Source organism: Pogoniulus pusillus, chromosome 16, assembly GCF_015220805.1.
Source record: "Pogoniulus pusillus isolate bPogPus1 chromosome 16, bPogPus1.pri, whole genome shotgun sequence".
NCBI lineage: Eukaryota > Metazoa > Chordata > Aves > Piciformes > Lybiidae > Pogoniulus > Pogoniulus pusillus.
This window is the reverse complement of record NC_087279.1, coordinates 9,550,376-9,561,548: the sequence shown is the minus strand read 5'-3', so window position 1 is coordinate 9,561,548 and position 11,173 is coordinate 9,550,376. Positions and strand designations below refer to the sequence as shown.

At 43.2% G+C, this 11,173-nt stretch overlaps 1 protein-coding gene across 2 annotated transcripts in view; it reads left to right on the top strand.

The window, feature by feature from the left end:
• Positions 1-4,190: 4,190 nt before the first annotated feature.
• The window catches only part of SLC6A1 (solute carrier family 6 member 1), a 69,849-nt gene continuing 62,866 nt past the window's right edge, over positions 4,191-11,173 (top strand). The window contains exon 1 of one of the 2 annotated variants that reach the window (XM_064156350.1): positions 4,191-4,348. The gene's annotated coding sequence lies outside the window, so the exon portion shown is untranslated. Of the gene's footprint in view, positions 4,349-4,414; positions 4,480-11,173 lie in introns of those variants that run through there. The other variant, XM_064156351.1, reaches the window with a different exon arrangement.

The window sequence follows — 11,173 nt, the reverse complement described above, 5'->3', positions numbered from 1 at the left end:
TTACTTCTTACCTGATATCTAACCATCAAAAGATGTAATACTAAAAGAACAAAAAAAATGCAACACTGACCATGGGTTGTATTTTCCTTTTGAAAATAAAACAAAGCATAACCAAACCCAAACCCAGATACCTTATGGAAAGATTCCATGCCAAGATTGTTTAATCAATTGACAAATAGTATGAGGATAAGAGAGTCTGAAGAATAAGAGGCTAAGACTAGACCTTATTGCTCTTTCCAGCTGAAATAAGGTTGTAGTGAGGCCAGCATCAGCCTTTTCTCCCAAGTAACAACAGAATAGAAGGAAATAGCTCCAAGCTGTGCTAGGGGAGATTTAGGTTGGGTATTACCAAGCTTTTCTTTCCTGCAAGAGTGGTCATGCATTGGAACAGGCTGCCCAGGGAGGTGGTAGCTTCACCATCCCTGGAGGTGTTAAAAAAATGAGCAGATATGGCACTTCAGGTCATGGTCTAGCAGTTACAGAGGTAATGGGTAGAAGGTTGAACTTTCCCAACCTCTATGACTCTATATGATCAGTGTAGCATTGTGTTTATAATTTAATTTAGGGCAGAATTGAAAACACAGCACTGTAGCCTGTGAGCTTAACAGTGTTAAAACGGGTGCAGTACTTCTTAAACCTGCCAAAACAAGTACTGAGTTGCTTTGTACTGATCAGTGCAACTGTCTTATCCTGTCAGACCTGCAGGTAACAGCTTCCAGCTTTTTACTTTCCTTAAGGAAGCTACCACACTTAGGGTTTCAGCTCACAAACCCCTTCATATCTCCCCTCTCAGACTGCTGGGACAGTGCCTCAGTACCAACCACTGCCAAATGCATACTATTGGACTAACCATATCAGCCAGATTACATTAAACTCCTGGAAATGGCAATTCAGACCCATTGGCAAGCTTGTCCCACATGGAAATCTTAGGTCCCTTCTTAGAAGTAACCAAATGGTGGGATGCTCATTACACTCTTATTCCTCCTAAAGATGTCTGCCTCAGCACAGGCAGCCAAGCCCATGCCAACTCAATATGTCCTTCAGGGCAGTGAGCACACAGTCACATCCTTAGGGAGATAGGTCTGTGCACCCAGGAACCATACATTCAACAGATTCCCCAAGATATGTGCTTCTGAGTCATCAGCTTGCCAACACAGCAGGAGAAGCCTAGCACATTTATAAATAATCTGTGGGAAAGTCAAGAGAAACCGTGGGCTTTCCACCCTTGCAGGAGCTTCCTTCAACAGGAGCTCCCCTTTCTTAGATGTCTTTGAGGAAGTCAGCAGCATATGACAGCATATAAAAGCAGATGCTCAGTAAGTCAAATGGACAGAGATCTTTACATGTAGATACCAAGAGCAGTGCAAGTGTCAAGAGCACTACAAACTATTGTCATCTGTGCTGAGTTTCATGCTGTGTTAAGGGGTTTACTATGGGGTGCACATCTGCACCATTAGTACATCAGTGTAACTACAGCCCCTCAAAACTGACTTACGATGGAGAAAGAGCAGGTCTTTTTTCAAGTCAATGAGCTATAATGTGACATCCAATTTCAAGCAGAATTTCCACTGCAGCCTCCTAACAGCTAAAGCTTAAAGAGTTAGAGATTATGACAGTGCCTCAAAAAAAAAACAAACCCAAAAATCACAGATTTCTTCCTTTCAAGGGTTGCAGTCAGGAAACTGCTGTAGGTGGGAAGGAAGGTTGGGAGGGAGAGTTAGCCCTTTAGCTCTGTAATACTACAGGATGTACTTCCAAGCCTATTGGATCAGTAGAGTAATTTTAACTTTCCATATCTCTCATGGTCCATAATCAGATCAAAATGTTCTGAATCAAGGTGTTCTTGAAATCTGCTGTCTTAATACAGGTTCACAGCTGAAATATAGGTCACACACAGTGATCAGCAACTCATGAGCAACAATTTGTGAACTGCTGTGTTAGGGCTTTCTCTGCAAGGTATTGGCTGTTAATGGAATTTGCCATGGAATTTGCCACAGAATTTATCCTCTTGATGTCAAGGTTACTCTGCAAAATTGGAGCTTTCAAGCAGAAAGAACTACGTTTAGGCTAAAGCACCTCATTTGAAAACATGAGAAAAAGGGGCACCAGATCTTCTACCTGCAGCTACAGATGGCTAGTTTATGTAGCTACTTTTCAGCTGGTAATTTTGACCTGTCACAGAGGCAAAAGACAGCCAGCCTCACTGCTTTGTAACCACTGCAGAGGAAACCTAGACAGTCACACAGCCCCAGCATGAAAGGTGACCCATGGGTGTTTTAATGGACAATGCCAGTGTAGCTGAGAGGGCTGGAAGCCTCTTCTGTACTCATGGCACATCCACATCCAGAGATAGGCAGCTTTCCTGTTTAAAATCCAGCCTCAGGTGAACTGAATAGCCAGTACTACTCTGGGAGCAGGTGTTAATAACTGAATATATCCCACAGTTTCAAAAATCTAAGTCAATCAGAACCAATGCTTAGTCTAAACACAAGGACAATGGGGCTATAACGAAGACAAAGGCCAATCAAGTGCTAATCAGTAGCAAAACCTATAACCCTGAAGGTAATAGTAGAGGTGCCAGAGCAGTAGCACTCACTGACACTGTATGAATTAGCTACAATATCATTAGCTATTACCTTTTCAAATCACACAGGCAAGGAAAATTCCTGATTATTGTGGTGGTTTACAGGACAATCCAATCATTACTGTCAGCATAAATACTCCTCACAATTTATGGGCAATAGCATTAAACTCCACTAACATATTTTCCATATTAAAACTCACAACCAAGTCACTGAAGATTTGAAAACCCACTAACTGCAGGGTTAGTGGGTTTTCAAATTGGCAATGAGCCCACTTAATCAGATGTCTCCCCTCTATCTGCATGATCTCCTAATAAGCATCAGTGTTCATGTTTCTGTTGCTCTGTGACTATCAGGTGCTAAGCATTAATTCACACACCACCCTTAAATTCACACATAAAAATGCAGACATCAGGAAGACAGGCCCAAGTTTGGAGTGGGTTCATAGTTCACCAGTGGGGTAAATAAAACCAAAGATCCCTTCCAGACCTATCTGGGAGGAAGAGGAGAGCATTAAGTCTTCCTGACTGAAGGTTGTTACCTATTTTTATAACACATGTTGTCATTGATGATGGTGAATGCTTTTTTATCAATAGACATTATGTTTTAATGAAGCAAAGCATATGGGGAAAGGCATGGCAATGGCTACTTTAACCCTGCCATAAAAGAAACCAGTGTACCTTGAAAAAACTCCCTAGAATTAGTTCTTCTGGTTCAAACCTCTGGCCAAATGTCACTGCTATTTGTTCCTTTCAGAAAGTCACCTGGGCCAGTCAAAGGTGCCAGTGTTTTCTAGCTGTTAATGTCTATCAGCTCTCTAGGATGCAGCTGTCCATGGTGGAACATTATGACATGGGAGAGCTCTGCCATCTCTGGGACCAGGCAGTGTGACTCCAAGTTGCCATCCCTGTGGTGACCTCAGCCAGCTCTTGCCTCTGCTGGGGAATCATAGAATGCCAAGTTGGGAGGGACCCCAAGGATCATCTGGTCCAGTTTTTCTAGGTAACAGTAGAGTTGAAATGGATGGCTCAGCAGCCCATCAAGCTGAGTCTTGAAACTGTCAGTGTAGGGGGATCCACTGCTTCTCTTGGGAGATGAATCCCCTGGGAAAGGGGAAGTCCTGATCATTTCTTTTCCTACACTGAGCCATTTTTGTGGAAGTTTGGAAACCTGATGATGCTTCAGCACTTTCACAGCACAGTCCTAAGCTCTCCTGTTTGAAATAACTTTCCACTTGGCCACACACACCACTCACACTAGATCTGAAAGTTGTTAGTTCTTCCATCAGCTCTCAGGATTTGTAATTTTTAACTTTGTTCTACTTCGTTAACTCGAGAGAAACTGGCGTCCCCCGAACTGCTCGAGGGGACGGATCTCCAGTACGGGTCCACCGGAGACGACCCTGGAGCCTCCCCCGAGATGGACGAAGGGGACGAGGTGAGCTGATAAGAACCAAAAGCTAGGTCTTCTGCCCGGCCGGGTGGTCCAAGCCTGGGGGCTACCGGCCGCAGCCAGCCGCCTGAGGCTGGTCCCCCTCCGGAGGGGCGGGATGGAGGCGGGCCGGGGCGGGGCAACGCACGCCCAGCCCCGCTGCTGCGCGGCCGCTGCTGCGTGGGGAGGGCGCGGCGGAGCGGCGGGCGCCGAGCTTTAAATGAACATAACTATCGCTCCGGGAGGGCAGCGCCGGTGGTTCGGGCCGGTTAGCGGCGGCAACAGTAGCTTGTCTTCATCGTTACCCTCTTCCTCCTTCTTCACCGTGGCGGCAGGTAGGGCGTGCGTGAACTTCAGTCCTTCCCCGCGCCCGCTCCGCGGCACTCTGAGGCGGAGGGGAGCGGAGCGGGTGGCGTTCTGCTACCCCGCAGGGCACACCGCCGTGCCCGCGCCCTTCCTCGACCCGGTGAGTGGGTGGGCGGGCTCCTGCCGGTCTCGGGGGGGAAAGAGGCTGAGGCAGCGCCGGCAGCGTCTCCTCGGAGTGCGGCTGAACCCTTTTGTAAGAGGGGAGCCGACCCCGTGATGGAGCTGTGCGGGGAACGGGGAGCAGGCGGTGGAGCGGGACCCGCCGAAGGCAATCGCCCGAGTAAAGGTTGCAGGCGGTCGCCGGTTGACCGTCGCGCAGGTGGCGACTCCGGGCGCTGAGGAGGCTGGCGGTGACATCTCGTTTCGGTCGGTCGAAGCCTTCGTCTGCCCGTAGCTACCTCTGCAAACGGAGAGCGAGGTTTGCGTGTGCTGCCGGGCATTCCCCGGCTCTCTCGGTGAACCGGAGGCTCTCGCTTCAGTGAAAATCTCCCACAGCCTCATCCGAATAAAAGTTATTTCCAGAAGATGGAGTGGTTTAATTTCTTTCGTTCAACGTTAAATGTGCTCCAGCGCTCTGCTAGTCCGAGGCAGAGCATGGCTCAGGGAAGGCAAAGTGTCAGCCTAGTGCTGTTTCTAGCTTGTTGATAATGGAATTAAAGATCGAGTTATGCAGCTCATGTGTTCTCTTTGCTCAGTTGCTTTAGAACTCGTTTAAACTGTATTTTCAAAAGAGATGAGCGAACTTTAAAGGAAATCAGGTCAGGCATAGATTCCGGGCATCAGACCCTTTTCAGGTCCCAGAAATAGCCACAGAAGTAGCGTGACCAATTCTGCTTTCATGCACAAAGCTTTTTCTTTTTGTATTTCCGTTGGAATTTCTGTCAGATACTGGACCTCATCAGCTGGACGTTTTCAGCTTAGGTTACTGAAATAAACATGCTTTCTGAACTGGCATTTTGATGCAATTATCTTAGCTTTCTTTGACTGTTACCAGGTTTGAGTTTTTCATGGCGTTTGTAGCTCTTAAAATTAGAGTATCTTTAGTATAAGCTTTTTCTTTTAAGGGCTTAGATCTCTGAGAAGGTGAAAAGGAAGATGTCTCTGAAAGAAACACGTACTAGCAGTTATGTGGTAGAACAAATGTACTTGGATGTTAACAAAAATGAATCCAAGATAATGTTTTGTTTCCAGTGTTCTGTACTTGAGGTTCTTGAGTAATGGTATGTTTTATAAAGTCTTGAAACAAGAATGGACATTTTATCTGGCAGTTAAATGGGTCAGATGATAACATCTTCCACTGGATCTCTTGCTTCTGTATTGGGAGCTTGGTTGCTAAGTAGATATGACTTTCTAATCCCAAAGTAAATGATGTCATAATGACATCATCCTGTCCTTTCACTTGATTGATTCTCATAAGAGAACAGTAATGAGATTTGATATACATGTCCCATCTCTTTAATATTCTTCCTCTGCTTCAGGGGATTTCCTGACCTGCCTGGCAAATTCCAGTGAATCACACTGAGCTCTAGTAAAAAGACATTCCTTTTGGAGACGAAGTGGAACATTAAAGGGAGAGTGGCTGATCCTGGCCTCTTCAAAACCTGAGGAACCTGTGAGCTTATGTTTCAAATGTGGAGATCTAGATATGAAAGGTGATGATTTAAAACCTGGAGTTACTAAATTCGCATGCAGGTGTGACAGTGGGTTGAGTTTTGATGACACTCAGCTTGAGTTGTTCAAACTGGCTTTAGGTATGTGGAACTTGAGCACTGGTGAGGACCAAGTCACTTAACATGTTTGAATCCAAATGCTTCAGGTGGGGCAGAAGGAACAGAAGCAGCGCAGCTGATGTCTTCCTTCATCTGCCAAGTTAATTTTCAGTCCTAATGGTAAATGGATGGAATCTGTTAGAAATGGTCATGTCCAAACTGTACTGAGAATTGACAGCTAAATTTCTTACTAGTTTCTAACCAGGTAGCATAATTTAACCATTGATAAGTTTGAAGCGTGGTGGTATTAACACTAGCGTTGTAGGAAACTCCTTGTAAAAGAGTTTATAGAATGTGTAAGAAATGGATGCTTTTTTATTTCTTAGGTTAAAGGTACAGGTGATGTCATTTGATGATCAGTGTGGACTGTTAGCTTTTACAGTTTATGACGTGTGTGTGTTTATAAGAGCCTGAGTCTGTTTTAAATTTTAGGCAGTTGTTGTCATGCTAAATAGTTGTCTTGCAATAGTGAATTTCTTCACACCCAGTGAGTTTGAAGTACCCTAGGAAGGGCTGTGGGCATTTTATGTGTGTGAATCTTAGTGCTCCACGTGCATGTGGAAAAGGGAGAAGTGAAGCCATTTTCATGCCCGCTTTCTTGAGCATGTGCTTTAGTTTGGTGAAGTTAAACACTGAGGCTGTCTCATAGCATTCAGAGGCTGCATGCACCAGCCTCGCTCGATTCATTAATGTCGTGGGTTGCTAAAATGTGTTTCAAAAGTAAACAATGATTTATTAGTGTGGATGAGTTGGTGGTTAATGCATTTACAGAAGATACTGGCTGCTGGTGTGGGGCTTCTACGATTGCTAAAGGACTGCAGCGTTGATGGCACTATTAAGTATAACAGAGTAGTAATTGAACATGAGGGCTGGGAACAAGTAGGGAGGTGGTGGGGGAAGATGTTTTTGACTGTGTATTTGAATCTGTTCCCCACATAAGTGCAATCAGCTACAGATGCAAAAAGGAAATTTCTAAACAATCTGTAAGAATTCTGCACTCATCATCCTATATGCAGTGACAAATTTCCACAAGCTTTAGATGTTTTTTGGGATGACTCAACTATGAACAAGTGATTTGGAAAAAAACTATCTCTGAAGAGAATCTTTGGTGACAATTTCTTTTCAAGTTATCTTAGGATTTTCTGCTTACCATGATTTCTTCTAACTCATGCTTGCCTTGAATTTTGGAAAGAAGAAATTAATTTGGACTTGGGGATATATCTGTGCCTTTCAACTGCATGTTAGATGGTCATCTATGACATTTGCATGGTTGTGCTTTTGATATGGTGACACATTTGGTTACATAAAATTCAGAAAGGAGTGCACCTCAAAGCCTTTCTGAATGTCTGTAATGGAAGGTTGATGCTGCAGTCCTGACCTCTTTGAACAGATGATGACAGCACAGTCGTGACAGGTCTCACTTAAAAGACAAGGTCAGTTGTTGCAGCAGCTCAGGAAAACAACAGACAAGGCAACCCAGATCTTGTACAAATAGCAATAACAAATGCAGTCTTTAGATTTTTTTGTTATCCACTGCAAGACTAAGCTGCCTTCAGATCATGGGTGAATTATCTGGTATCTGGTTTGAAACCCCCCACAGTTGATATGCTTCAGAACTTCTGTGACAGATATTTTGTTCTCTGCTTCCAGAAGCATGTCCTGTGGCTGTCAGTGTGAGGATAGCCTGCGTTTCAGCCCCGGCTTCTGCTTTTGCCATAAGCCCTGTGTGAGAATAGGATGAAATACCAAGTGGGTTATTGGATTGATTTATTATTTTTTTTTAGTTTAGATTTTTAAGGGGATGATACTATCTATAAAATCTGAGTCTTTCTCAGGACATTTCTGTGAGTCTTTTATAAGGATAGCTCAGCAGCTGGATGTTTGAATCGTGTTCTTTTTTACTCAGGTTGGAAAGTAAGCTGGTGAGTAAATTCACCTGCACCTTTATTGATTGAAAAGAAAATTCCACCAGCTGCATAAAGAGTGCTATGTACAAGACACAAATAGGATTTGATGCTTTACATACTAGGAAGTAAAATAACTAAGGGATATATTTTTGTATACATGCTCTACCCTCCTTTCTGTTATAGAGGAATTCGAAGAAGGAACCACACAGTGTAACAGGATCAACAAACTGTTACTTTCTAAGAAAGCCTTTGGGTTTTCTATTTTATTCTTGCACAAATGTATTTTGCAATAATTTTAATTGTTTGAGATCTGTTCAACATGCAAGGCTGTGAACGCAGGAGATGCTGAGCATGTCCACTGTAGAGCTGATGTCATCTGCAACCCAGGGACTAAGAGGTGCTGTCAGTTGCACTAGGGTAGCTGGACCAGCATCAGCTCGAGAGGTCACGCTTTGGCTTTTCCCCAAGGAAACAGACACAGACCATTGAGATCAACATTTTGTTATTTCCATGCTGCTACTCTGATCAGACTTAACTGTGCAGAAAATGTCACTCTTAACAATAATCATTTGTATTGGTTTAATGACTGCTCTGTTACAGAAGAACCCTGTGGGTTACAAAGAAACCACAAGGCGTAACAGGTACAAGCCCTTTGACTTCAGCTCTAATTGATGTAGTGCTTGGAGTAAGCACTTCAGCATCTCATAAGGCTTGTGTTTGTCTTACTCTGTAGGAAATCTGATGTGCCACTGTTGGCTGTCAAACTCCCCTCCTCCCCACCCCCAACAACCAAGAAAATCTGAAAGAAATAAGTCAGATCCAGATGTGGGCCAGGTAGCCAACATTTTCTATAGATATGAAAATGCTTTCTAGTTAACATTTAAATTAAGCATATTTAGGTACTGGTTGTTCCAAAATCACTTCTCCACTCGATATCATTTTTAGAAGAACTTATCAACCAACAATAGAAGTTATTTAAGAATAAGTGAGTTAAGGTGGGAATTTTTACTGTAAAATACAAAAATGAGAACTGTAATAAGAGATGCAATAGGTTGTTGGCAAACTTGATGTTGATTTTTAGTCTGAAGCACTACCTTAGAATAATCTTTGTGTAAATGGAGTCTTCTCTGTGTAAAATAACAATTATTTAAATGTTTGATTAGAATGATGTCATAAGGAAAAGAACACAGTGGAAAAGCAGTTCTTTTGATAACCATTGTATTCATATGCTCATCAAGCATTGCCCGCACACAGTTGAGGTTCACTCTGTAACTACCCAAAATCATGAAAGAGAAGTAAAATCTCTGGCAGAAGAAAGGAAGAAAAAGCCATTTGCGTGGTGAAGAAATACATCACAAACTTTTCTTTTGAAAAATATTTGCTTTCAGTTATCAATCAATGTTTTCCTTTCAGTACGAGCTGAAAATTCCTAAGTAAATGGTCCCAATCTGAATTTTAAATTCTGCTTGTGCCACGAAGTCTGATTTTTAGTTATATTTTTCTTACCCTCCTTGTGAGGTAAAGAGCACATAGCTAAACTCCAGATGCAGACCCTGTTTCCAGAGAAGCTGGCTCAATGTTTTCATCCCTTTTGAGTAATGGGTGTTTGAGGTGGGGAGTTTGCAGAGTTGTTGCAATCACCTTTCTTCTGAGAGGTGACTTAGAGCATGCATTCGAAGGCAAAAGGCACATATACCAACCCTTTGCCAGGCTGAACCCTAGAATTAGTCAGTTTGGGGGTTTGCTTGTTTATTGTGCTTTCTTTTGGGTCTTTTTTCCTGGATGAAGTGTAGTGGACACTCAATCTGACTAATCCAGAGCTCAAAGAGAAGCAGGTGATATTTCTGTTTAACACCTCTCTTAATTTCAGGCTACAACAACCTTTCCCCCCCCTGTTTTCTCAGTGAAGCCGAAATGAAATGAGGCAGCTGTTTGGAAGCCAAGTACCCTAGGAATAAAACATGGCCTCCAGTTGTGGATACAAGAGGGGCACTGTTTAGTATTCTTCTCATCCTCAATTGTTTTTAGAGGCTAATGAAAGCCTAAGGAGGCACTCAGACAGTCACACTAGCACAAATCCCTATTATTGCTCTGATGATGAGCCTTGATGCTGGAAATTTTGCATGCTGCATCTTTGTTGCCTTCTGTAAAAGCTACGAATAGCAGGAAGGGATAGATAAAATGACACAGATGCTTTAATTATCATTTGATTACAGAGCAACCAGAGGAGTCTATTCTGAGGAATATGCAATTAGAGAAAATTCTGAGGACTATCTAACCTTCCGAAATTAAAATTAACTGGGATTATTTGAGCAGGGCTTGAACACTTCTGAAAGATTATCATTCCTCAAGGATCTTGCTGCTCTTGTGTGATGGATCCTCTCTATCTTAGCAGATGGATTTCAGGATAACACAATGTCAGCTCCCTCAGCTGCCTCTCCTGGTTTGCTTCCCTTCACAGTCCCATCTTAGTATCCCTTGCTGGTCACGTACCAGGGTGGAACAGATCCTACATTCAAACGGGAAGGAAGCAGTCATCCTTGGGTTGAAGCATAAAACCAGGAAGAGCAGTTTAAACCTTCCTGGATCATCAATCCGTATCTCTCTGTGAATAAAGGTTTTCAGTCTCATGAGCAAGAAAATGAAGAGTTTTGCTAACTTGTTATGCAGGTTCAAAAGGGAAGGCATAGATGGAAAATGTCATGCCTTTTCCTCTCTTGTAAACTATTTAATAGCAGAAAGCTGTATGATTAAATAGGTTAAGCTTCTTTGTGAGCTTAAGTGGCACAAATGACTTGAATTTAATTGCATTGATTTCACTGGCTCATTTCACATGAGCAGAATTCAGTATCTGTCCTGGAGCTGAGCAGCAACATGCATTCAGTCTTGAATATAGGAGCTTAAACCTTATGGCAGCTACATTCTCGGGTAGTAATCATGTTTTATTCACTTTCCTGAAATGACTTCACCTCTTGAATAGGCAGCATCAGTCTGGAGACTGATATCAACCCCAGAGTTGATCAAACAGTGGGCTGGACCTGCTGGCTGCAAAAGCAGCAAGATTAGGGCGGAGGCAAGTCAGGAGGTACTCGATTGCAAGCAGCACCATACCCTCATA